This window comes from Eumetopias jubatus, unplaced genomic scaffold, assembly GCF_037043125.1.
Source record: "Eumetopias jubatus isolate StellerSeaLion01/CBP00866 unplaced genomic scaffold, mEumJub1_p1.0 scaffold_13, whole genome shotgun sequence".
In the NCBI taxonomy this organism is placed as follows: domain Eukaryota; kingdom Metazoa; phylum Chordata; class Mammalia; order Carnivora; family Otariidae; genus Eumetopias; species Eumetopias jubatus.
In genome coordinates, this window is record NW_028274819.1 from 97297508 (window position 1) to 97323624 (window position 26117).

The 26117-nt window shown below is 52.5% G+C and overlaps 1 non-coding gene across 1 annotated transcript; it reads left to right on the plus strand.

Moving 5' to 3' along the window:
- Positions 1 to 24868: 24868 nt before the first annotated feature.
- LOC114226094 (U6 spliceosomal RNA) lies at positions 24869 to 24975 on the plus strand. Its single transcript, XR_003612676.1, has one exon. It is a non-coding gene; the product is annotated as a U6 spliceosomal RNA (small nuclear RNA).
- The last annotated feature ends 1142 nt before the right edge of the window (positions 24976 to 26117 follow it).

Below are 26117 nucleotides of genomic sequence, written 5' to 3' on the forward strand. Positions count from 1 at the left end.
CCACATCCTGCCCAGGCGGAGGGAGCTGGCTAGAAGCTGGGGAGGGCCCCAGCCACGGTGCAGGAGCATGGGAGCAGGGCACTGGGTCCCCTGGCTTGATAAAGAGGCTCCTCGCAAGTCACAGAGGCACGAGACAGAACAAACCAGGGGTCTGGGGAATCCTGACTCTGCAAGCCCTGTGACCTTGGGCGAGTTACCTCCCCTCTCAGAGTAATTTCCTCATCTGTAAATTGAGATGGTTGGCCAAAATCTCACTTGACAAATTCATCCTGCCCCGTGCCCGCGGCAGATGCAAGGCAAACCGGGCCCCATCCCAGGAGCCCACACTCGGCCCCAGACCCCTCTCAACTCAGCCCTGTGGGCACTGTCGCCAATCAGCAGAAATGGGCCCGGCGGGGAGGAGGGGCACTCAGCGGACCCGGCTGACCATGGCCAGCAGCAGGTGGCCAGAGTCCCTGAGGCTCTGCTTCCACGTGACTCCTGATTATGCCCCAGAACCCAGGGCATGAAATATCAAGCAGGACCTGCTCTCATCCCCTAGATCCTGGGTCCCTTTTCATGGTCCCCACACAAGGGCAGCCTCTTCCTAGGCTCTGCGCCTGCATTCCCCACACGCCTCCCTGCCCTCCCACACAGCTCACTCCGCCAGGGTGCGCACGCTCCCAGGTCACACTGGGTGTCGGGAGCAGCACCCACAGGGCTCAGACCCCTGCTCCCGGAGCCCCCAGCCCCGACTCATAGGAGCACCACCCCCGAACTCAAGTCAGAGCTCCTCCCCTGTGTGCGCCACATCTGCTCTCACTAAGACACCCCTATCCAGTCCCCCACCCACAACCCATCATGCCAGGCTCAGCTGGGCTTGAGGACGGCGCGAAGTGCCTCATTACGGGTCACGCTAACCCCCCGATCCAAGGAGAAAATGTCTTTTGAGATCCACGCAACTAACTGACTCTTCAGCCGCACCGGTCTGTGAGTTAAAGCAGCCCATCCCAGCTTTCCAGAGCTAGAGCTCAGCACTAATGGAGGGCTCCCCGATCCACGGCCTCTGCCGACAAGGAGCTCACGATCGCAGCCATCCACGCCGCAAGTATTTATTGAGCACCTACTATATGCTGGGGCTGTTCTAGTCGTTGGGGGTGCAGAGCTGAGAAACAGACACACCCCTGTGCCAGTGGAGCAATGTCTCATCGGGGAAACGGACGTGATGACCTCTGCCCACCTCCCCGGGCCATCGGGCCATCTGTGTGGCCTGACCCTCCCCTGGGTGAGCTGCTCTTCCTACCCTGTTGGGGGGGGGGGGGGAGGGCGGGGCCTGGAGGCTGAACAGAGACACCTACTGGCTCCTCGGAGAAGCACAGGCCCCAGAGGAGAAGCCACAGATAGGGAGAAAGGGCAATGCAATGGCTCAGGCTCAGCCGTGTGACCTAGGCAAGTTACTCTAGGGCTTGAGGAGCACCCCTTCTCTCCTGGGTCAGATGGAACGAATAACCCCCACGGGGCAGGGCTGCCGCGGGGTCCAGCAACGACACAGGACAATGGACACAAGGCAAGAGCAACAGCCCTTACTGGCCCAGGAACGTGGGACAAAGGTTGGCTCCATCCCAGCAACTTAGGCCCCAGGTCAAGCATCCCCCCTCTCGCGCCCCCCACCCCCGCCGCCCCGGGGCTAATCCCCTCCTCACAGAGGAGCAGAGAGAGAGAGAGCCCGCCAGCCATGGCCTGGCCAGCCTCCTGCTGACGGACATGCGCTCTCTCAGCTGACTCTCCGCTACCTACGTACGTATGTAGCCCAGTGGCCTGGTTACTTCCAATCCGCAACCCACCTGGCCGACCGCATGTTCCAGCCTATTCGCTTTGGACTCTGGCAGGACTCTCACTTTTCAAAGGTGAATGGGATGGTGCTATTTTAGCTCAAATAAACTGGGGAGCTTTCTCCATCCAGTTGCCCACTCTGTACTCCTAGATTTGGGTCACCTGAACTTTCTGGCCCTCTCGGGCTGAGGGGTATCTGCAGCATCACCTCGCCTCGGAGGAGCTCAAAGGAGCAGGTGGGCACCTCGGGCCTCAGGCCCCTGCCCCCAGAACCCAAGACCCAGTGCAGCATCTGACAGATTCCATATCTGTGCGGGCACGGTGTAAGGGGTCGGTCATGGGGTGCACCCACCCAGTGCCACCCTGTGGCCGTGCATGGCACCCCAGAGGAACTCCGGAAACGTGCCCCGTGAATGGATGTGGGGCAACAACCCGCACCGCCCTGTGGCCAAGGATCAGGCAACCACCTGCCCATGAGTCCAAGTCTTAGACGTCTCTCTGAGCGCCCCCATCATCTTCCCAGGCAGGGGCCTCAGTGTGGGGAAGAGAGTCTTGGACAGAAACCCAGCTAGGAAGAGCCTGAATCCTGGCTTTGCTTCTGCTCATGAGAGTACCTTCACAGCCCGAGGACTGGAACAGGAAACGGGGTAGAAGTGCCTTATGGGGTTCCAAGGAGGGGTGCAGAATGAGGACCCATGGGAAGTAGATTTGGCTCAGGATAAGGTAAAACCTTCTGGTATTTTTTGAAGAAAATCACTAGCATTTCCTGAGCCCCTTCCGTATGCCAGACAGCGTGCTGGGTATCCTCACATGTTCCCTCGTTTACAGCTGCCTCAGGAATGGTCAAGAGCACGGCTCAGGGAACAAAATTTACATCCTGGCTCTACCACATACTAGTGTGTCACCTTGAGCAAGCTATATGACCTCTCTGGGCCTCAGTTTACTCAGAGGGCTGGTTGTCGGTAGATCAACTTAATACACATAAAGCATCTAGAATGTAATCGGTGCTCAATAACGTCAGCTCTCAGAGGGTGGGGAAGAAGAGAAGGAAGGGAAGAGGGAGCAACTGGGGCTGGATAACTAGCCAGCGGAGATTCTGTGTGTAGACAAGAGGAGAGCGTCAGGTCGGGTGCCGAACGAATGAGTTCAAGTTCCTTCCAGGAATAAGATTCTATTTTTCAGTACCCTCCCTGGGTTTCAGTTTTCCCGGCAATAAAATAGGCATTATCATTTCTGGACAAAGGCTGCTTCATTCTGTGGAATATTCTCCACCTCGGGAAGAGCAGGTGCGCCCAAGGGACCACTGCCTCCGCTATTTGCACGGCCCATGGGTGACCTTCAGAAGGCCCTGGGTGTGTGGACAGAGCAGGAGTCCTGGATCCTGATCCAACCCTTCAACCAAATAACACTGGTTTTCAGCTTGTTCCCGAAATTCTGGGAGTCTGAGATGATCATTCCTAGCTGCCCTCTCTATCTCTGAGAGACATCCTGGGGGCATGGGCAGAAATCACCAAGAACATCGCAAGCCTTTAAATATGTGACACCCACCAGGAAGTGGCATTAGCAGCTTCAGCATAAGGGCTGATCGTCTGATGGAAACTCAGGAGCAGTGAACAGCTGGTGAGAAACTCCACAACCACCCCCAGAAAAGGACTCCAGAGGGGCCTTCTGGCCCTCCCTACACCCACTCTAGTCTTCTCTACCTCGGAAAACGTCTCTCCTGCCTCCAGAAAGACATGCCCAAATTCCTATCCTGTCACCAACCTTGCTGGGGACATTCTGTCGTGATCTTAGGAATGGAACCAGGCCTGGGGAGAGGCTGGAGAGACAAATAACCACAATTGTGACAGAAGTGCTCCAGCAGATTTCTTCCAGAGCTACCCCGTCATGCCTCTGAGAGTCCAAGACCCCAGCAAGATCCCCCAAGTGATGACGCAGGCAGCCACGCACGCCAGCCAGCTGGGCCCCAGGGCCCTGAAGGGGATGGTCCGGGCAGGGTGGGGCTGCTGCGACCTCAAGGAGCCACGTGTCCCCTGAGTGCCACCAATCCTCAAACTTCTCAACTCATGAGAGAGTCTCATCCACAGTTCACGGCGTCCACCCCCAGCCCTTGCCTGGATGGCCCGTGTACGGGAAAAGACTGGCCCATGATTCAGGGCCCACTCAGGAGCTCTGATGAGAGGGGTCTTTCACCGATTCCCCAATATTGCCAGTGACCTCTCCCTCGGGGGGGGGGGGTGTCAAAGAAATCCGGCCAAGGAAAGACAAGCACCAGAGTGCATGGAAGGTCTGAGCCCCTCCATGCCTGGTCTCCCTATGAGATGAGCAACAGGACAGTGAGGGGGCTGGAGGGAGAGCCAGGAAGTCAGGGGACAGTCAGTACCCATTTCACACACTCGTGCGTGGGCACACATGCACACACACCCTCACAGGTACACAGAGATTTCTGACCCCTAGTTTGAAATCAGACAGCCTGAGGGGCGCCTGGCTGGCTCAGTTGGTAGAACATGCGTAGTTTGTTTGATCTCAGGATTCGTGAGTTTGAGCCCCACGTTGGGGAGAGAGTTTACTTAATAAAAAGAAAAAAAAAACTTTTTAAATCGGACTGCCTGGGTACAAATTCCAACCCTGCTTCTTACCAGCTACGGCACTTTAGGCTAATGAATCATCTATCCTGAATCTCAGCCTCCTTGCCTGTGAAATGGGTACAATCGTACCCCAAGTAGTGCCTAAAATAATCGTAGTACCATAAACAGTATCCTAAAGTTTAACGTTAGTAAGGGGATGAACTAAGATACTATAGGGAAAGCCCTTTGTGTCGTGCTTGGTACATAACAATAAGCATTTGAGAAATACTGGTTATTATTATTGCCATCGGTGTTGTTGCTGTCAACTAATTTGTCCACTTAACAAATACTTACTGAGTACCTACAACGTGAGCCTACTGCTAGACACAAAAACACAGGCCGTCTCCTTGACCCGGAGGGGCTCCCAGTCTAAGTGCCTTAGAGAGTTAAGGTTGTGTTCCTGGTCAGTGCCAATCCGATTTTGTTTGGATGCCAAGATGGGACCAAATGGATTACTGACGTCTCTCTTTGCCTGCCCTCTCGTTCCTGTGTGGAGGGCCACGAAGCCCACGGAAAGGGGCACAGGACTGGGAGCCCGGAGCCCTGGGCTGATGCCCCAGCTCAGCCACTGCCCACCTTGTAACTTGGACCAAGTGACTGAACCCACGGGGCCACGCCCAGTCCCCACCCTCTCACCAGGAGCGGAACCGGGCCAGGAGAAACTCTAAAGATGAGAACATAATCGTACTTATAACAGCAACAACTGTGACCATTCCCTGGGTGCCCAGTGCATCTGCTGAGATTCCCTTTGGCCGCGATTAGGCTCCTCAGCTCCCGGCCCGACAGGTGGAAGAGCCAGGATTTCAATCCCGTGCAATCTGAGCTGGGTGTGGCCGACCACAGCACCACAGCCTCTGCTGGAGGGACGCGGGTGTCACACTCCGGCCACCCAGAAAGACAGAGAGCAGCCCCCAAAAGGTGACAGCCGCACTACACTCCCGAAACCCAGTCTCCCTACTCAGGAGCCTCTGGGCTGGAGGGCAGCAACTACCCCAGCTGCCCCAAGAGGTGCTGCCATCCTCCACAGCTTCTTAAAATTTTCTTTTTTATTAAGTGCGCTTCGTAGCCAATCTCTCACTTACACATCTTAACCTCCTCTGGGCTATTGATTTCTCATTCTATTAAATCCTCCTCTTTAACTCCGGCCCTTAAACTCCCATTCCAAACGTGTGTTTACTCCACAGTCACTCTCCCAGGCCGCCACTGTGATGCCCCTGTCCTTGGGGTCGTGCTCCCCTGCACCCCCTCCCCTGCCAGGGAGCCTGCCCGCGATTCTGTCCCTGGGGGCAAGTGTGTTTATATGCCTGAGATTACAGAGATCACAAAGAGTAAACTGAGGCAGCAAGAAGTAGCCTGGATTCTGAGCGGGGGAGGCCCAGGACACCCCATTCCCGGAAGCTGGAGGCCCCCACAGACTTCCTGTCCCCTCCTCACCCACCACCTTCCACCAGGAATTTCTCTCTGTAACACACATTTGTTAAACATGACGTGGGACCACTTCATTAAGACAAATATTTACTTAGCACCTGCTCAGTGCATGGCACTGGGGCTACTCCTGTGAGCCAAACTGGAGGGAAGCTCTGCTCAGGGGCCCCTGGAGGCGACAGACCCACCGGGGAGTAACTTCCAGCCCAAGACTGACTGCTCAGCTGCCGTCCTGCTCAGGCCACCCAGGCTCCATCCCCAAATGCTCCCGGCGCCTGCCTCACAGCGCGTCTGGGAACACATTCCTCAGCTTTCCCTCAGGCCCGCTTTCCCTTCTGGCTTCCCTATTTCTGAAGTGGCATCGTCATCCTGCCGAGCCTCCAGGGCTCCAATCTCAAAGTTCTCTGCGACACTTTCTGCTCCCTCATCTGTTCCCAATCTGTCCGCATGGTCTGCTGTTCCTTGGAAATGCCACTCCAATGCACCCCCCTTCTGCAGTCGCCCCCAGCCCCTGAACCCCTCTTTGGGCACTCACTCGTCTGCCCAGGATGCTCCAGATCCCCCAAACCCGATGCAGCAAGCTGAACCTCTTCTCTCTGGCTTTCAAGGTCCTCTTGAATCTGTTAGTTCTGCCCTACCCCTGCCCACCCTGACTCCCTGAAGACAGGACCCCTTCGTCCCACCGCACCATCACCCAGTCCCCAGGCCACCCCTGTCCCCCCTCTGCCTGGGCAGCCCTCCTCCTCCTCCTCCTCACTGAGTTCCAGCCCCATCCGACCGCCAGCGCCCATGGTGGCCAGGGCACACCCCTGCACCCCTCCTTTTCCCATCCTGTGGTGCATCCTCCTGTGCTCGCCCCCCAAATCCTGAACCTGCTTCACTGAGCCCTGCCTCGCTGAGGTGCCCCCAACTACCCAATCCCTGCTTATGTAAATGATGGAAGTGTTGAGTTGTTCAAAGAAAACCTGTATGAAATCATTCCATAAGGAGCCTCTCCTTCCCATTTTTAGGCCCATGTATTGGGGAAGGAAGTGGGGTTCTGGAGTGCTCCCTGGACCATGGCAGGACTCAGAGGGGCCCCCTGTGGGCCCCCTTTCCTCGTCTGTAAATATGGAGGTGCTCACAAGGGAGCTGGGGTGACTCTCTGAAATGAGCAGGATGTGCAGTCGATACAGTGTTAAATTGATTCTCTCCTTCCTTCCCATGATTTACCTTGGCTCGTACTGGGGCATAAATCATTTTTTCATGTTGGATTTGTTAAAGGTAAGGCATACCCCATTTTATGTAACCAAACGTTATAATCAAGCAACAACTATTTCTTCCACTCCTACGATAAGCAGGGGCCAATGTACGGGTGTGGAGAGCCAGGGCACGCCCAGTGAGGAGCCAAGGACGGAAACTTCTGGCACCAGGCAAAGGCCTTGCTCCTTCTGGGCGGGGAGACGGACAGAGACAGATGCACAGCCAGAGTGGGCAGGGGATGGGAGCTAAACGAGCACCCCAAGGACGCAGCGTGAGAGGAGCCCCCTGGGTGGCCTTCACATTGACAAATCCCATTCTCCACCCCAAATACAGCCACGCTGACAACAACCCTTTCAGGCAGGGGAGATGGTCCCCGTTTTATATGTGAGACAAGAGAGGCTCAGAGAGGTTAAGCAATTTGTTTAAAGTCACCCAGAGAGAGACACCAGGACAGGAAGCCAGATCTGCCCAACCTTTAGCTGCTGACGTTGCCACCACGTCCTGCTGGGACCACGGGGCGCGCGGCGTGGGGAGGGCTTCCCAGGCTGCACCCTGAAGGCAGAGCAAGTGTGGGTGGGCAGAAAAAGAGGAGCGAAGGGAAGGCTGAGGGCGTCACGGGCCCGGTGTGAGGGTGGGCAGAGGGCGGGCCGAGGATCAGGGCCAGAGGCACAAAGCAGGGCCACAGGCGGAAGGCCGTAAACTCCCAACTACCACAGGGAACCGTGTCTAGGAGGTGCAGGTTGGGGTGGGGGGGGGGGCCCGGGGCTCCTAAGACCTGGTCACACACTACAGATGCCATCTTTGTAGGAAAGTAGGTGTGGTAGCTGGGTGCCTGGAAGCGGAGCCTGCGGGCCACCCAGGGAGGAGGCTGTGTCACCATCACCCGGGGCTGAGTCGCTAAAGTCCCACGTGGGACAGTGGCAGTGCGCAAGGAAGGGTCAGGCTGGGCACCAGAAGTGCCGGAAAGAACTGAGCGCCAAAGGGATAAGGCACCCAGGAGCGGGGTGGGGAAGGCAGAGGAAGACGACAGAGCCTAGGCATCTGAGGTTCCCGGACCAGTGTCTGGGAGAACCTGGAACTTTCTGCCAGAGGCAGTCAGAAGGAAGCGCTTGTCCGGGGCAGGGCTCGTGGGACACCCCCGCCGCCAACACACACACACACACACACGCACGCACGCACGCACGCCGGAGCAGCCAGTCTAGGGGCTGAGAACACAGAGCCAAGAATTAGCCAGATCGAAGACCTGGGCCAGGAGAGTGGACCACCAGCCAGCCCCCACAGGGAGGGGAAAGTGTGGAGCCCACCCTGGAGAACATGAAGACGAAATGAAGCTCGGGATGGGGACAGGGAGGGCTGAGCAGCAGAGACCTTCACCAGCAACAAGTGAGGCCTCCCGTGTGGCCACAGAGCCTTGGACGGGTCACCTAAGCTCCCTGGGCCTCAGCCTCTGGGGGATCAGTGATACCTCCTTGGAGGGTGAGAGTGCAGATGAAATGCTTGTAGGGCCCTCGCAGAGATCAGATGAAGTAATTCTAAAAAGCGTTTGGAAAACGGCGGCTCTCCTCACACACATGAGGGATTCGTACTATGCAGAAGTGACGGCAGAGGCTTTCTTCCCACACACTCCCTGCCACCGCCTGGCCCACACCAGCCGCACAACCACCCGCCCCGGCCCGCCGCTCCCCTGCTTTTCCAGCACTGTCTCCCCTCGCCCAGGACAGGTCCTCCTGCCCTCCTTCCTTCCTTCCCTCTGGGTCTGGCTCAGACCAGCTCTCCAGGAGCCCCCCGCGTCCCCTCGTGAGGGTTCCCACTTCTCACCCACCCTGCCAAAGTTCCCTCTCCATCCTCAGGGGAGGAAAACCAAACTGGAAAGCCAGACCCAGACGCAGACCTGGGCTCTGGGAAGAACTTTTGGTGCTGATGAAAATGTCAGCCAATGATCAAGATGCCTAGGGGGTGCAGGGGGGGGGAATGGGGAAAACAAAGAAAAACCAGAATGTCCTCCCCAGCGCCCCTCCACTCACTACCCCCTCTTCCCCACCAGGCACGGCCAAGAGCTCTGGGGACCAGCTTTGCCTCTGGCCTCAGGTGGCAGGTCCGGAGGAGGGCTAGGGGACAGAGCCAGCCAGGCGGGCAGGAGGGTGGTGGGCAAGCCCGGACCACAGCTCCCCACGGAAGGCTCGCTCGCAAGAAAAGAACAAAATACAGAAAATTAAACAAACCCAGACACTGTAATGTGTGCATATTAGATTAACTCTCCAAAGGGTCACGACCTTGAGGAACACATCCAGCCAGGGAGGAAAATAATAAACCTGATTAATGATGAGGCATGGGCTGCAGCTTCAGCAAATACAACCAGCCTGATGATGCCCAGTGGAGTTCCTGGGGCTTCCTTCCCGGGCCAGGGGGTGGAGGGGGGAGCAGAACACAGCTGACCTCCCCAGGCCCCTCAGGCGAGATCACAGGAGCACAGATACTCAGTGGGGGGGAGGGGAAGGGGGGCAGAGCAAGACCACACTGCTCTTTTAGATGCCCACTGCCAACCCAGACAGTCTCTATCCCGGGGGAGGGGGGATGCCGTGCTCCTCTCACCCAGGTGACCCACAGGGAGCTTAAGCAAAGGTAGCTCTCTGTTCCTGGCAGGGCTCGGTACTCCGGGCCAGTCCCCAGGACCACCGGGTCTGGCCTCTGAGGGGCCCCGGCCATGCCCAGAGCTCCCCTCCTCTTTCCAGACAACCCAGGCCCTTGGGAGACATGCCCAGGAGAGCCACTGGAGGGAGGCAGGGAGGTGGCACCTCGTGGCATCACCAGACAACAGCACCAGGAGGAAGATGGCAGCACGAAGTAGAGATGCCAAGAGCTGTGCAGCCAAAGGTCCAGCGGGGGAGAAGCTCAGGCCGCAGTGCCCCACCGCTGCCAGGCAGGCAGGCCGGCCAGAGGGCCCCTGCCCAGCCCCCCACCGCCGCCTCCCCCGCCACTGGCCAACTCTCCCCCGGGCTCCAGCTCCTCGGCTCTCACTTTCTTCAGCTCCAGGGAGCCGGGGAAAGAGACACAGGTGCTCTCCATGCCTTGAAACCCCTGTCCCAGCTGTCACCAGCCAGCCCTCCGCCCTGGCCAGGTCTGAGCAGCTCACCGCTCTGCCAGTCCTCACTGGAGAGAATCTCAATCAGCTCCCCTCCCCCCCTCTTCCTCAGCCCCCTCCCCCATCAAACGCCCAAATGCAGGTCTCCAGAGTTTCTCCCTCACTTCCCACTCGGGTGAACTAGGGTGAGATGGGTGGGAGCCTCATTAGTCCAGGGAAAGAGGGGCATTTCTGATAGGACGCCGGTCCCCCCCGAAGCGAGCCGGCGTGTAGGGTGGGGGTGTGGTGGTGGCCGGAGTCCAGCGCAGGGGCAGGGGGGCAGCGGAGGCAGATGGCAGCGAGCAAAGGGGGAGGGGGCCTCAAGGGCTCCGGGGCTGCGCCGGGATGGGGCAGAGCAGCCGGGGCCGGGCGGGAAGCGGGGGTGACAGCGGCTGGGGGAGCGCGCCGGCGGCAGGCAGCGGCCGGCGTCCCTGCAGGGGGCACAGGCAGGGCTGGGAGTTGCACAGAGGAAGGGGAGGACCAGCGCGGGAGGATCGCGAGCCCGGGGAAGGGCTGCGGAGGGAGGGAGACGGGGAGGGAGACGGGGAGGGAGACGGGGAGGGAGACGGGGAGGGAGACGGGGATGGAGACTGGAGGAACTACGGGAGCGAAGCGATGGGGGTCCAGAGCCCGGGAGACGCAGGGATCCGAGCGCAGGGGACCGGCGGGCTGAAGGCGGGAGAGGGGAGGCAGGGCGCCGGGGAGGCCGTGGGGGCGGGGGCAGGGAAGGGTGCGGGGCAGCGGCCCCGGGGGGGACGGAGAGGCAGAGACGTCAGAAGTAGGGGGGACGGGCGCGGGAGGGGGCGCGCGCGGGGCCCGCGCGGCCGGGACGCGGGGGACGCGGGGGGCACGGAGGGGGGGAGCAGCCCAAGGGGCGGGCGGGGGGCGCCGCGGCGGGCCCTGCCCTTACCTGGGCGGCTCCGCACTCCGGGGGCTAAGCTGGGGCCGGGCCGCCGGGCTGTTTTCCGGTTTTCCCTGCTTCCGCAGCAGCCGCGGCGGCCCCAGCGCGAGCCGCCGGCAGCTGAAGGCAGTCTGTGTCCGGCCGCGAGCGAGCCGGGAGCGGGCAGCGCGGGAGGAGAGCGGCCGAGGCGCGGGGCGCCGCCCGGCGGCCAGCGCCGGAACTGCGGCGGCCCGCGCACGCCGCCCGGGGGGGCGCCCCTTCGGGGCCGGGCGGCCGGGCAGCCCGCACGCCCCGGGCGCGGGCTCGGGGCCTCGCCCGGCGCGCCCCGGAGCCGAGGCGCAGGAGGAGGGGGTCGGCGGCGGGGCCGGGCGGCCGGGGGCAAACTTGTCGCCGCCCCGGGGGACCGAGGCCGAGCGGGAGGCGCGGGGCCGGGGCGCGAGAGGCGCGCGCAGCCGGGCGGCCGCGGGACGAGGGGCGGGGGCTGCGATGTAGCGCCCTCGAGGCGGGGGAGTTGGGGGGGACCCCGGCGCGGCCCGCGCCCTGCACCGCCTCGAGCGAGGGGGCAGTCCACCCCGGCCCCCGGAGTTACAGCCCAGCCGGCTTCGGCGGGCAAAGGGCGCCCTCTGGTGGGGCTTGGGGGAACCGCGCGGGGGACGAGCCGGCGACTGCGGCCCGGCCGGGGCCGCGAAGATGGAGAGCGGGAGGTTTCGTGCGGAGACGGAAGAGCGAATTGTAACCAGGAGGCCGGAGAGACCCCGCGCCCGTCTAGTAGTTCCAGGGCGCTGTTTGATGAATACAAACGTCTTAGGAGGAGCCGTCTCCTCGTGAGGACCCTGAGGCCCGGAAAGGCGCACAGTCCAGCCCGGAGCCCGGGGCCCCAAGTGAGCGAGGTAGCGAGAGGCAGGACCGGGAGGGCAACCAAGCCATCTGACACGCGGTCGGGGCTCAGTTTGCTAGAGCGCAGCTGCCCTCAGGAGGAGGCTGGGGAGGGAGGTCCAAGGCCATGTGAGGTCCGCAAACATTAGTTGCTCTTTTCCACCCCACACGTTGGCCTTGGGCTGACAACGGAACTGATCGCAGAGCCGTCTGGTATTCAGGGCCACGGCCCCACACCCACAGCCTGATGGGATCCTCCGTGAAAGGCTCGTTCTCAGCCACAGCGGTTGGGACTTAGGCTTGAAGGGATTAGAATACTGGTTGGCACTGCACTCCCCAGGGAGAGTTGGCCGCCCGGCCCTTGCCACTTCCTTGCCACCAAGGCTGCAGGCAGCAATGTGGCTCACAACTTCCCATCCCCCACCTCCCCACGCTGGCGGCGCCCACGCTCCTTAGGAAGGACATTATTTAGCACCTGTGTGCCACGACGACAGCACATACACAGTCTTTCCAATCATCTTTGCATCAACTTTGCCAGGTGACACTAACCCCATTGCACAAAGGAAGAAGCCTGCAAACCAAATCACAGGGGTGAATAGGCTACACAGAACTGAGTTCTTTTTTTTCTTTTTTTTGAGATTTTATTTATTTATTTGAGAGAGAGAGAATGAGAGATAGAGAGCACGAGAGGGAAGAGGGTCAGAGGGAGAAGCAGACTCCCCGCTGAGCAGGGAGCCCGATGTGGGACTCGATCCCAGGACTCCGGGATCATGACCTGAGCCGAAGGCAGTCGCTTAACCAACTGAGCCACCCAGGCGCCCCAGAACTGAGTTCTAATTCCAGCTCTAGTCCCTCAGGCTGGGCGTCATTTGCCAAATGGACAGAAGGACTGCCCTGGGCCAAGCAGGAAGTACACTGGAGGGGCATCCCTGGGATCCTGGGCAAGAGACTTCAGGACCCTCGGCTTCTGGTTTCCACATCTCTAAACAGGAGAATAGCAAACGAAATAATCTCTAAAGTGACTTCGAACTGTGAAATGCCAAGCATGGATCCAGGGCCCTTTTTCCGGGAAGGATGCAAGATCAGCAAGACCATAGGAGCTAAGGGTTTGGGAGGAAAAATACTACGTGAAACACTTCATCTTACTCTTTTGCCTGGTGAGCTCATCCTATTAACCAAGGAGGTGGGAAGGAGCTCTTGATGAGGTCAGAGAGATTGCTGATGGGTCTGAGGTAGCCTGGTCTGGGACCTAATGAGGACCCCAGGGTCTCCCCTTCCTGCAAGGATGATTCTGTCTTGCCCCTCAGGCGTCTGCCCCTACTAGAAGCAAGGGGCCCTCTACAAGTCAGAGGGCGGGGGGCAGGGCCAGAGAAGCCCGCTAGCAGCCCACCCTGGGGGTTTGCAAAGAGAGAACCTCTCTTCTTTCTGCTACCAGCTGATGGGCTGTCGAGTGCTCACTGCCTGCTCTCCACTTTCCTTTCTCCTGAATATCAGTGCCCCTGGTCCATCAGAACTTGATTCCAGACAAGCTAAGCTCCCCAGCTCAGCTGGGGGGTGGGGATGGACTGGGGAGGTTAGTCCAGACCATCTGGGGGACTCCCTGAGGAGCTGGGAAATGGGGCTCCCTCCCCTAGAACTTCTCAACTGAAGCATCCCTCCCAGCCAGGGTTCAGTAGTGCCTGGACCTGGGCGTCATGGTGAAGTCTTGTGGATCTGAATTCTTTGGAGGCTGGAGCCCACGGGAAGGAGCCTGTTCTCCCGGATTTATTGATAGCTTCTTCCTTTGTATTTGCCTTAGGTAGATCCACAAAGAATACGTGATCTTAAAGTTACCAACCGTTGTCTGTTCCAAAGGTCCCCGTGAAGGGTTATCCCAAGTGCCTAATGAGCCCACTGCATCAGTAGGGCCAACTGAGGCCCCCAGTGACCGGGTGACTTGTGCATGCTTGACTTCGTGGGACATGCCATCCCTGTGTCACCGCCTCTTAGAAACTGGTGCAGCAGTCTCTAACGGATGTTCCTGCCTTTAGACTGGCCCCCTAACACCCCACAAATGTCCAAGTGATGGATCTAAAACCAGCACGACTACTTCGCACCCCAGCTTAAAACACTTTCATGACCCCATGTGGCCTATAAAGTAAAACTGAGTCCAACACGCCTCAGCACAGCCCCTCAGCTCACCCATCTCCCACTACTGCCCACAGTTCTTCTCCATCAGTGCCAAGCTGCCCACAGTTAGTTCCCTGGTCCTCCTGTTTAATGCTCTGTGAGCATTCTGTGAATGTTAACACACTGATTTCGGCCCGGAAGCCCCTCTCCCCCATACACACACACACACACACACACACACACACACACAACTCAGTTTAGGAATCTCCTCCTACAGGAAGTTGCTCCTCCCCTGCTATCTGGTCCCTTCCCAGCAGAATTAATTACTCCCCTCTCTAGAATTCTCTTGCACTTACTAGAGCTCATGGTTACTTACTTGACTCTGGTCTGTGTGCGCTTAAAGACTACGGACTTGTTCACCTGGATTTATTTTTAGCTTCTCCCTTCTTTGTATTTTCCTCAGGTAGATCCACAGAGCAGAATAGTTGTTCTTAAATTTACCTACCACCTCTTTTCCAAAGATCCCTTTGAAGGTTAATCACAAGTTCATAACGAGAGTACGGACTTAAAAAAGATCTATTAACAGCAGAATGCCTGGGATAATAGGTGCTCAGTAAATGTGTTGAATGACTGAACCAACATGAAGTAGGGGTTAGTAAGGTATGCAATCTGGCACATTGAATTTGCTTCCGTCACTGGTCTCAGTGAGCCAGATGGGATTTCCTGATGGGCAGTATGAACCATTGGTCCCCGCTAAGCTTGAAGCCTTTATAAACCTAAGCTGAATGTAGGGTTCTGCTTGAGGGCCTTGAGGTTGAAGATAGCAAGAGCCTGACCGCACACCCTTTTGGCCCCACGGTGTTAAATGCAGCAACACTCCAACTCCAAGTTAAATGAAATAATTCTCTGTCCTTCTTGTCGCCTGTTTGGGGGATACATGGTTCATTCCTAAAAGGTAATGTCTAACAGAACCAGTTGAGAAGCAGAACTGAAATGAGAAAGAGAATTATTCTTTGATTTTACTTTGATTTTTACTCCTGCCTTGAAGGAGGCACTTAACAGTGGTTTTGCTTAATGACATCATGGCCAAGTGTCGGCAAAGAGCAGATAGGTACACCTGTGGGTTTCGATGTGCACAGCCCCCGGGGCCCCAAGGCGGCACGTCGCTTAGCCTAGCTGACTGCAAAGACTATGTCTTTCACTATGTGCAAAAGCCCCACCTCCACCCGACGACTGCGTTCTGATGCAGCTCCCTTCCCCCAACCTTTCTTATCTCCATTTTATTAGTCTAGGCATACAGGATTCTGCTCACACTGAAATTACATCGAAAACTTGGCTCCTCCTTGATCAGAATACAACCTGCCCCTCCTTCTGTAGGCCTCTCTGCTCCCGACGTCAGAACCTAATTCGTCCCCACCCTGTGTCTCAGTTTCCATTTACTACTCTGCAGAGGAGATAAGCCGCCATGGCAATTTGTTCTTCTTCCAGAAATCTTCGGTACCTATTATGCGCCGGGCCCTGGAGACGAAATAGAAAACAAGACAAATCCAGGCTTGGCCTCTTGGGGTTTAGTCAAATAAAAAATATCATCTCTTCTCACAGTTCTGGTGCTTTCTGATATCAGGTATTTTCTGTGTGATCTTTCACATACAGTGAACTCCGTTGCATGGTGATGGTCTAGGCTGGCTGGGGGGAGGCAAGCAGTGGGCACCTGTGGCTTACGGCAAGTCCAGCGTTGGGACCGAGGGTCTTCAGCACACACGGGCTTGGGTATGCACCGTAACGCTCTGCCTGGATCTTCAGACCTACACTGCGGCCAGAGGCCTGCCCCTTGGCCTGCGCCCGTGTGGGAAGGGGCATGGCGCTCACCTGCACCATCAAGGCTGGTAACTGGTGCCAAGATAGCAGGGGTACTACACGCACTTCTACACACAGCATCTTCCTTGTGGTGGGCTTTCTGCTTCCACACCCACCTTTCCTCATTTGAGCTCACGGTCTAGGCAGGTTTCACGATATCGTGTTATAGACACAAATCACTCAGTAAGGAGGTGGCAACGCTGGGTTAAAACTCAGGGCTTCTGGCTCCGGGAGGGAAGCACCCTGAGTGAAGGACGCTGAGCAAATCCTCTGTGAGAAGGGGATAAGCCCACTTAGGTCAAACTGGGTGAAGCGCTAAGCAACGACTGAAGAAGTTATACATTTTCTCACCCTTTCACTATTGTCCAAGGTCCCCAAGAACAGGAGGAACTGAAGAAGCTCTACAGTGGAGCGGGAGGAAGAGCGAGGGGAGATGAGGAACAGGGGCGCACATTCTACCTGGGAGCAAAGTATGATCGCTTTAGCAGTGAGGGGACACAGGAGAGGGTCTGCCTTCACAGTGCAACAACCTCAGGATACAAGAATAAGATGGCAAGGGGTGCCTGGGGCGGTGCAGTTGGTTGGGTGTCCAACTCTTGGCCACAGCCTGGGTCCTGATGCCGGAGTCCTGGGATCCAGCCCTGCATCGGGCTCTGCACTCAGTGGGGAATCTGCTTGGGATTCTCTCTCTCCCTCTTCCCCAGCCCCCTGCCTCTCTCTCTCTCTCTCTCTCAAATAAATAAATAAAGTATTTAAAAAATATATAAGACGCCAAAAGAAGTAAGTAACTAACTAACTAAATAAATAAATAAATACGATGCCACTTTTCATATCACCCCAGGTAGTTGGGGTTTGCAGCTTATCCAGAGAACAGTTTGGTCTGCACTGTGGCATTAAGTTTTCCTATGAATTATTATAAAACGACCCCAGGATAGTATAAAGGTAAAAAAAAAATGTGTGTGCATATGTATGTGTATATATGTCTCTCTACAGTTAGGTAGGTAGGTAGATAGATGTGTGGGTATGTGCATTCCCAAATACATGTATATTTCAACATAATGTTGGCTAGTTCTCTTTTTCAGCTCAATAAAACAATAAATCAGCAAGCAGCTTCTATCTGCCAGGAATGATATTAGGCACTCAGGGGGACAGAAAGAAAAACTGGACATAGTTCCTACTTTCAAAAATATATGTTCTGGTGCATTTAAGTTTCCCTTCTAAAGGAAAACCTTTACATTTTATCTCATAGCAATTTTGGGAGCTTGTGCCCTCTGAAGGAATTCAGAATAGTAAAAAGAATAAGATAGTAGGATTTCTATTCACCCAGGACAGATTTCTTACTACTCCTAGCTAAATGAGGGATGAGTTACGTTCGAGAACTGTACTGTGCGGTGAGCTATGGCCAAGTTTGAATATAAAAGAGATGCTTACCCGGGCGCCTGGGTGGCTCAGTTGGTTAAGCGACTGCCTTCGGCTCGGGTCGTGATCCTGGAGTCCTGGGATCGAGTCCAGCATCAGGCTCCCTGCTCAGCGAGGAACCTGCTTCTCCCTCTGGCCTTCCCTCCTCTCATGTGCTCTCTCTCTCTCTCTCATTCTCACTCTCTCAAAATAAATAAATAAATCTTAAAAAAAAGAGAGAGAGAGAGACGCTTACCCACTAGCTGCTTTGTAGCAGAAGTTTTGTATTGGGTACTGCCTGGTTTAACACTCAGTTGTTTACATCCTTACTCTTCCAGATTCCAGGTGAAAGTCTTAATTTAGAAGCATCCAGTTATCTTAATTTAAAAAAGACTAAAGGAAGACGTGATAGCTGTCTTCAAACACTGAAGATCTTTCCTATTTCCTCCACACCCAGGACCAATGGATAAAAGCTACAGGCCGATTTTAGCTCAAATAAGAAAGAATTTATGAGTTGCCTCAGGAGATAATGAGCTTCCCAGCATTGGAAGTATACAAGCAGATGGATGGCCATCTGCCAGGATTGCCAGAGAAGGGATTCCAGCATTGGATTAGGAGGTTGAATGAGGTACCTTCCATCTCTAAATTCTTGGATTCTCAGTCTGTCTCCTTGGCCCGAGGCAAAAAAAAAAAGTCAGTCTTTGGAGAAATGTAACTCTTATTGTTGGAAGTAAACACGTGCCTTACGTGCTTGGGCTTTTCTCTTTAGCTGCATGGGCACTTTTCTTTAAACGCAGTGAAGATACTTAATATTAGAAAATGCAATAATCACTTAAATGCTCTATTGACAAAATTAATATTATTGATACACTCAAGTGTTACTAGGTAAATAGCATTAATGGCCTTGTTAAAGAAGGAAATCTATTTACAAGACAGGACGATAGTTCCCAAATAAGACCAATTTGAATAGATGAACATCGTGCTTGTTTTTTAAATGACTTCTTATAATGTGCACATATGCGTACACATTCAGGAAGGAAAACAGTGAGTGGAGAAAAATGAAAAAGTATCTCAATATATCTACTGCTTTTATGCCTTGGAATCAGACTGTACCACCTGCTAGAGGAAGGATGGTTTTCTTCATGCATTTTCAAGCGTTAAGCACTTGGGTGACGCTCAGCACGCACAGTAATACCCTGTTCTTTGGAATACAAATCGACTCCCAAGTTATCCTTCCCTGCCCGCCCCCTCAGTCTGATGGAGTGCACTGCTTTTCAAATGCTAATTAGGCAGACTGTAGAGGTGACTTAAAAATTTGGCGGGGAAAGAGAAAATAGAGAAACTAAATTGAAAAAAAAAAGGCAAAAGCAGACCCAAGCAAAAATACCTAAACATAAATATTTAGATATTTAATAACCAGAATAGAATGTAAGTCTTCTCTTTCCTAACCCCCAGAGACAAGATTTGTATTTTCTCATGCTCCTATAAGGATCTGCTTTGGGGTTTCATGAACATTCTGCTCACTGATTGCTGGGTGCCAGGCCCTGTCCTAGGTGCTGGGGAGGCAAATATGAGGCAATGTGGTCCCTGCCCTCCGGAAGCCCCTTCACTCCATCCGGTGAGGCAGGAGAGGCCCTTCTGTAGGAGTCCACCCCCTTAACTCCAGTCCTCATCTCCACACTGCCGCCCCCGCACCCTACTCATGAAAAACAAAATAAACCGCTCACACAGAAAGCATTCTCAAGATACATACCTTTCATTTTTGTTATGATGTAGGTCCCTGGGCCATCTCCCTACCATTCTAACAACTGACATTTGCACCCCACGTCACAGTTTATAATGTGCTCTCACCACCGCCGCCGCCATCATAGATCTGTGTTCTTCATCACAGCCCTGTTACTTGTGCTGTTATCCCCATTTCAAAGATGGGAATATCACCCAAGTCGTAGTAAACAATGAGCCCTCAAGGTGTATTTTCTGATTTTTTAAACAAGAAAATTCCCCTTCCACCACAGTTCTATCTTAACCACTCTGCCATCCTGATGTAATACCTACCTAGTTTCATTCATTCATTCTTTCTTTCTTTCATTCATTCACTTTTACGTTAGGTAGGCTCCATGCCCGATGTGGGGCTTGAACTCATGACCCTGAGATCAAGAGTCACTCACTCTACGGACAGAGCCAGCCAGGCACCCCCACTGATGTAATACATATAGGACCTGAGGAACAAAGTGTTTAATGGAACAAAGCTATGCCACTTCTTGACTAAGTGAGCTGCAGTCCACACTTCTGCTCCTTGTAACTGAGCCACGCCACCCATTCTGCCTTGGGCCAAATGCAAAGATCAAAATGTTCTTTGTAGAATGGAAAACATTGGTAAGACCAAAACCCAAAATAGCTAGAAAATTCAACCAATCACTCGAAACAAGAACAAAAATTAAATCTCTTTTAGATCAATCTGACTTTTAAAATAAGTTCCAGTGTATTTTATTTATAGCTCTCTCCTTGTGCCTTGTTTTATATATGTCTCTCCCAGGGGCAGGCTCTAATGTGTATTAATTTCATAGAAAATATTTGGAAAACATACCCTACGACGACATACACTGTCCACTAGATATATATTTTTAGTCACCAGCATTGAAACTAAACCCACAAGCATTCTAGATTCTTAATCCAGACAGAACCATACTATTCTTCGTGTGCAACAGAGCACATGGTTGACATTTAATGAATGTTAGATAAAATAGAAGCAGTACTTCAAAGTAACAATATCTGAAGAATCTCATTAAACACAAAGTAAGACAAAGAAGCTACCATCATACATCTGGATTTGAGTAGCTAGGCACCTCCTCCCCCGCCCCGCCCCAACTGCTACAAAAGACTTGGACTAGCTGGGATCTTACCCGAGGAGCTGGGCAGCATTTTCCACCCAACACCATGGTGAGAGACAGAAAAGAATAGACTCCTTTGTCCATCTCTCTTCCCTAATTATGTCTTGGGTCTAAATAAAGAAAATACAGCACACATAATCAGCAATAATTTGAAGTAAATGAAAAGCAACAGAATGGAGGGTTTAATCATATTATCAGTGGCAAGGATCAGAGGAAATGGACAGATAGGAGCACCAAACGATCTACAATGGCAAGGAACAGAGAATGAGATTCAAAGCCAGAGGAGTCGTCAAGAAATTAAGCTTGGTTTCCAAGTTCATTCAAAACCCTTTGTTTGGCGGCTGAAGGAAGGAAGAAGTAATGACATCCCCAGCAGGCAAACAGCCCGTTAACATCTTGGCAAAACATTAACCTCAGATAATTAGAAATACTATGATGTCTCCAGAGAAGCAAAATTCAGATTTATTTTCCCGTCCGTCGCGTTCCACTGAATAGAGTATATTCAATCTAGCTGAATAAATATCGAGGAGGTTAAAACATTGATTAGGAAAAATACTTCACACTACTGACATCTGGAAACCAACTGACCAGTTAAGAAAGCAGGTAGGGACATTTCGGGTGTTTCGTTCCTCTGAAAGGAACCCTGGTGTTCCGTGGTTCCAGCTGCCCAGCATTGCTGGTGGGTGAGGGGGTGGGGAATAGGAAGCAGAAGAAATGAGAGGTGGGAGGGACGTCCCCTTGGTGCAAAGCTATTGAGGGCTTCTCCTATTGGGTTTATTACAGTGTTTTATGAAGCAATCCAAGAGATTACCCAGACATCTTCAGCTACCACCAGGGTTGCACTGGACTAATGTCATATAACAAATGGCTTGTAAAAGGTGTCCAAATCTTCTAGATGATTGAACCTAAATAGACGGTCTCCTGCCTAGGATTTTGGTGCCATATCATTTCACCGTATTTGCCTGACCTTAGCCAAAACTGGGAGAAAAAGTCTGAGATCAGGATAAGAATCTAGGAAGCAACTAATCACTCACTCCCTTTACAAACTAGGTTTGTTTCTATCTTTCAGTTACCAAAAAGCAGAGGGCTGTTAGGAAGGTTTGGGTCAGCTGTCTAATGTTTGATTAAGACCGCTCTCAGCTCTTAATATCATTGGCATTTTGGGGAAGGGGTTGAAATGTTGAAACTAAACACAGAACTCCCCCGCATCCTGATGGGCGTTCCCGCAGTTGTCCCAATCCAACAGCGCCTCAGATCTCTGACCACACAGGGTGCGTGTCTCATGAAGGGGAAAAACAAGCTTACTAGCCAACTGACCTCATTGGCAGTCAAAGCATCAGTAGACCCCATCGAGATTCTTAAAAAACAAGACCACTAACCAACCTTACGTTTTCACAGATTATTCCAACAGGGTCATTGGCTCAACTTGGTGCTACAGGCTTTTTAGGCTATTGGATGACCAAACACATGGAGTGATTGAGCTCTTCCCAGGTATTTTGTGTTGTAAAGGGCAGGCGAGAAGTAAGAAAAAAATTATGCCATTGATCAAGTGTTGACTGTGTGCTAGGTACTACATGCTTTACATTTATTCCTTCTTTTTCATCAACACAACCCTATGAGGTGTGTGGACGGTAAGTTCCCTGTGACAGGGGCTGTTGAAGCATGTGTAAGGAGTGTAAATAGGGGAAGGATGAAAGCCTTGAATCACTCAGTAGGGGAACAAAGGAGGCAATCTCGGAGGTAATTGTTTTTCTTTCATTTTTTTAAAAGGTGTAATTCACATACCATAGAATTCACCCTTTTTAAGTGTACCATTCAATGGCTCTTTGTGTATTTGCGAGATTGTGTAACTGTCACCACCATCAAATTCCAGAGCATTTTGATCCCTTCATACTCATTCGTATTCTCCCATCTTCCAGCCTCTGGCAACCAGTAATCTGCTTTCTGTTTCTATGGAATCACCTATTTTAGACATTTCAGGTAAATGAATCATACAATCTGTGGTATTTTGTAACCTGGCAGGAAGTTTCCAAGGACCGTCATGTGGTAGCATGCATCATTCCTGTTAATGGCCAGATAACATTCCATTGTGTGGATGTGCCATTTTTTTGTTGTTGTTGACCAGCTCATCAGTGGATGGACTCTGAAGTGTTTTCCACTCCGAGGTTTTATGAATGCAGGGTTCCTGTTCTATATCCAGCCAGGACACTAACATGTGGGACTCAGTTCACTTTGTCTCCAGGACCGCACTTGTAGCTTCTTGGCGGACATGTCTGTTGATAGACCGCTGCCTAAACACGTGGCAAATGGAACTAATTTCCCCGGACAGCCTCCCTCCTTCATGCTTCCCCACTTCTGTTAATGGCAACACCAATCTCTCAGGTGCACGAAAGTCTTTTTTTTTTTTTAACTCCTCCTTCTCCTGCATAGTAACTTACATGCCAATATCTGTAAACTCCACCTCGACTATGCCATTTCCCCCTAATCTGTCATGACCGATTTCAAGCCTCTTGTTGGCTATTAGTGTAGCTTCCCACTAGCTTCCCTGTCTACTACCTGTTCCCCTTTCTACTCTGCTCAGTGTGATTCAGTTGTTGGATTTATTCTTTTTATGTTCAGCTGGGTCCAGACCAGTCCCGAGATCAAACAGCTGAAATGAAACGCAAATTTCTACCCCTGGGTCCAGCATAAGTAACTTGCAATTTAGTAAGGGAGAAAGGCAGAAAAGCAATAGTCATGCACTTGTCTTCGCTATTTGCCTGGAAACACACCTTTAAGGGAAAAACTATTTCCACAGTAGGGTCATAAAGACAAGGCTTCGGTGGAAGCCAGATCTCCTCCTGAATTCTAGCTATTCCACTAGGACATCAGAATCACCACAAGCTTCAGTTACCTCATTAGTTTAAAAAAAAGAAAAGGAGAAAAACAGAAAAACCACTTACCTCTCGGGGCGCTTGTGAAGATTAGAGGTAACGTACATAAAGGGACGGCACCTGCCATGTACTTTGTACGCTGTAGCTACTACTTTCATCCTCACCGCTGAGTCCTCCCCAAGATGTGGCACACTACTCTGCAGAGAGGGTACCCAAATATACTTGTACTGCTAAGTGCAAGGGGGGGGTTGGTGGAATACAGGGGGAATCCACAACTGCAGAAAGAACTGGGCAAAGAGAATGGTAACTAGCGGTTGCAGAAAATGAGAAAAAGGAGCTTGGGAAGATGAGCCAGATATGGATAGACAGGTCTGCTCTAGGCTGGTGTCAAAGCAAAGGATGAGGAAGGACCACCTGGAGGCAAGGGGAGGGGGGCAGGGAGGAGGCTAAGCCTGACTGGAGGCGAAGGGTCATGATGGGTAGGAGAGGGAAAATCAAGTTGGCCAAATGAATCGTGGACATCTCAGAAACCAAGAAGAGTTCAGTCTCCTTACAGCAGTCCCCATAAAGCCATTATGGTTCTTGGGCAGGCGAGTGCCATGAGGGAAGTTGTGGGTTTTTGGAAAACGGGATAGGAAGCCAGGGGCATGAGAGAAGAGCAGGAACTCAGTCTCATGCTGGTGGTTTCGATATCCCCTTGTACAACACGACCTGGCCACGGTGGGAACAGAGCAAGGAGTAAATGAGAAAGACAGTTTGAAAGAAAAAAAAAAAAAGAATCACAGACCCTAGTAACAAATATTATAAATGATCCTGACTTTTTGCCTTTTTCCCCTAAGGCCAGCATTTTTTTTCCCCCTCAAAACATCTTCAAACACCTTGCTCCTCCAACTCTTCGTTTTCTGAAACAAAGCTAGGAATAAACTGACCAATTCGTCAATCTTATAGTCACGCTGCCAAGGTACTCTGACCCAAGATGGAAAGATTCCTGGTTATTTTTTTTTTAAAGATTTCATCCATTTATTTGAGAGAGAGAATGAGAGAGAGAGAGAGCATGAGAGGGGGAAGGGTCAGAGGGAGAAGCAGACTCCCTGCTCAGCAGGGACCCTGATGCGGGACTCGATCCCGGGACTCCAGGATCATGACCTGAGCCAACTGCCTTCGATTCCTGGTTATTTTAATCCACCTATGGGTACCCAGTCATAATTGCAGTTCGACTCTTCTCTGAAGAGACAGAATGTAAGTCAACCTATCATAACTCACATTTACAGCTCCAGAACCTTCCCCACACACTCCTATTAGACTGCAGATACCCCCACAGGAAGCAAACATTAGGCTCCGTGTGTATCGTGGCCAAATGTCACTGACGGCCCAATCAAGTTAGAATTTATCTCAAAGGGGCCACTCTCCAAAAGGAAGAGGAAAAGGTTGAGAAAATCTGAGGCTTTTACTTTTAATAGGTGGCAAAGCATAGGAAAGATTTTGTTGTGCCTCTTTCTCTTCTACTTTAGCTGTTTATAGAAATTTGATTGCATGAAAGCTTCCAAGTTCTCTGGGACTTATTCTTGCTGTCTGGACCAGTTCTTCGGATGGTGCATTTGCCAGCTAAATAATCAATCCAGCTGCCTCATGTTCCGGGCACTCAACTTTTGTGAATTCGCCAAATTTCATAAACCTTTCGGAAGAGGCCATCTATCAGGACAGGAGCAGGAATGGAAGTAAGATCTGTCAGTCTCGTGCTTGCTTCGGCAGCACGTATACTAAAATTGGAATGATACAGAGAAGATTAGCATGGCCCCTGTGCTAGGATGACTCGCAAATTTGAGAAGCGTTCCATATTAAAAAAAGAAAGGAAAAAAAAGATCTGTCAGTCTCTGCTGAGCCAATGCTCAGAAAGTCTCCTCTGAACCAGGAATGTCAGATCTGCTTCCACAAAAGCCTTCAAGTTTCTTGTAAACTGGCAGTGAGATTGGGACAAAAGGAAAAATGTAAATAATGCCTCATCAGACCGTAGGTCATGCTCAACGAACGAGAGGACTCTCTCAAAAGAAGAGATGCCAAAGAAGAAGAGGAGAAACAGAAATTTCCAGGGACAGACTTCAGCGAGTGACATGAAAATCATACTCTTGTTTTGGAGAAACACACGAGGCCAGGGGAGGCTAGAGCTTCCTCAGTAGAGGATGAGAAAGCAGAGGTCCAGAGGAGGTAAATGACTCGCTCCAGATTAGACAATGAGCTCATGAGAGCAGAGAGCAGAAAGGACTTAAGTTTGGTTTGGTCATGCTTCCTTGGTCTTATGGATGGCTCTCTCCCCACAGATAGGAGGGGAAGACAGGGAAAACCCCAGAAACCCTGCCCCACATCGCCCTTCAGGCCACGATGTCTGGGCTACGGGGTTTGCGTTCTCCAGAAAAGGTCTCAAAGTATATCAAATTCATATTCATATTTACATATGAATATGAAAATAGCTTATGCTCTTACTGCAGTAGATATAGCAATATATGCATTTTTAGGAAGATAAAACAAAGTCTCATTAACCACAATGTAATTCAGTTTCCCATTAATTAAAAATGTAAGCAGCTCATATATTTCAAGGAAATAAAGATGTTTCCAAACTACCAAGATCTAGCTAAACTGGAAGATAAACCCTAGTATCAGCCCATTGCAAATGGAAGGAGGCTTTTAGCAAGATGACAACCACTAGTTACACGTGACTGTGAAATTTCTGGGACATCTACTATGACCACACCCCACCCCCTTATAACAGCAGCACCAAAGCAGCACAAGTCCAATATACAAGTTTCTTAAAACCAGGTTCTTGGGGCACCTGGGTGGCTCAGTCAGTTAAGCGTCTGACTTCAGCTCGGGTCATGATCTCGGGGTCCTGGATTGAGCCCTGTCTGAGCAGGGTGTCTGCTTGTCCCTCTCCCCCTGCTCCTCCCCTCCACTCATGCTCTCTCTCAAATAAATACAATCTTAAAAAAA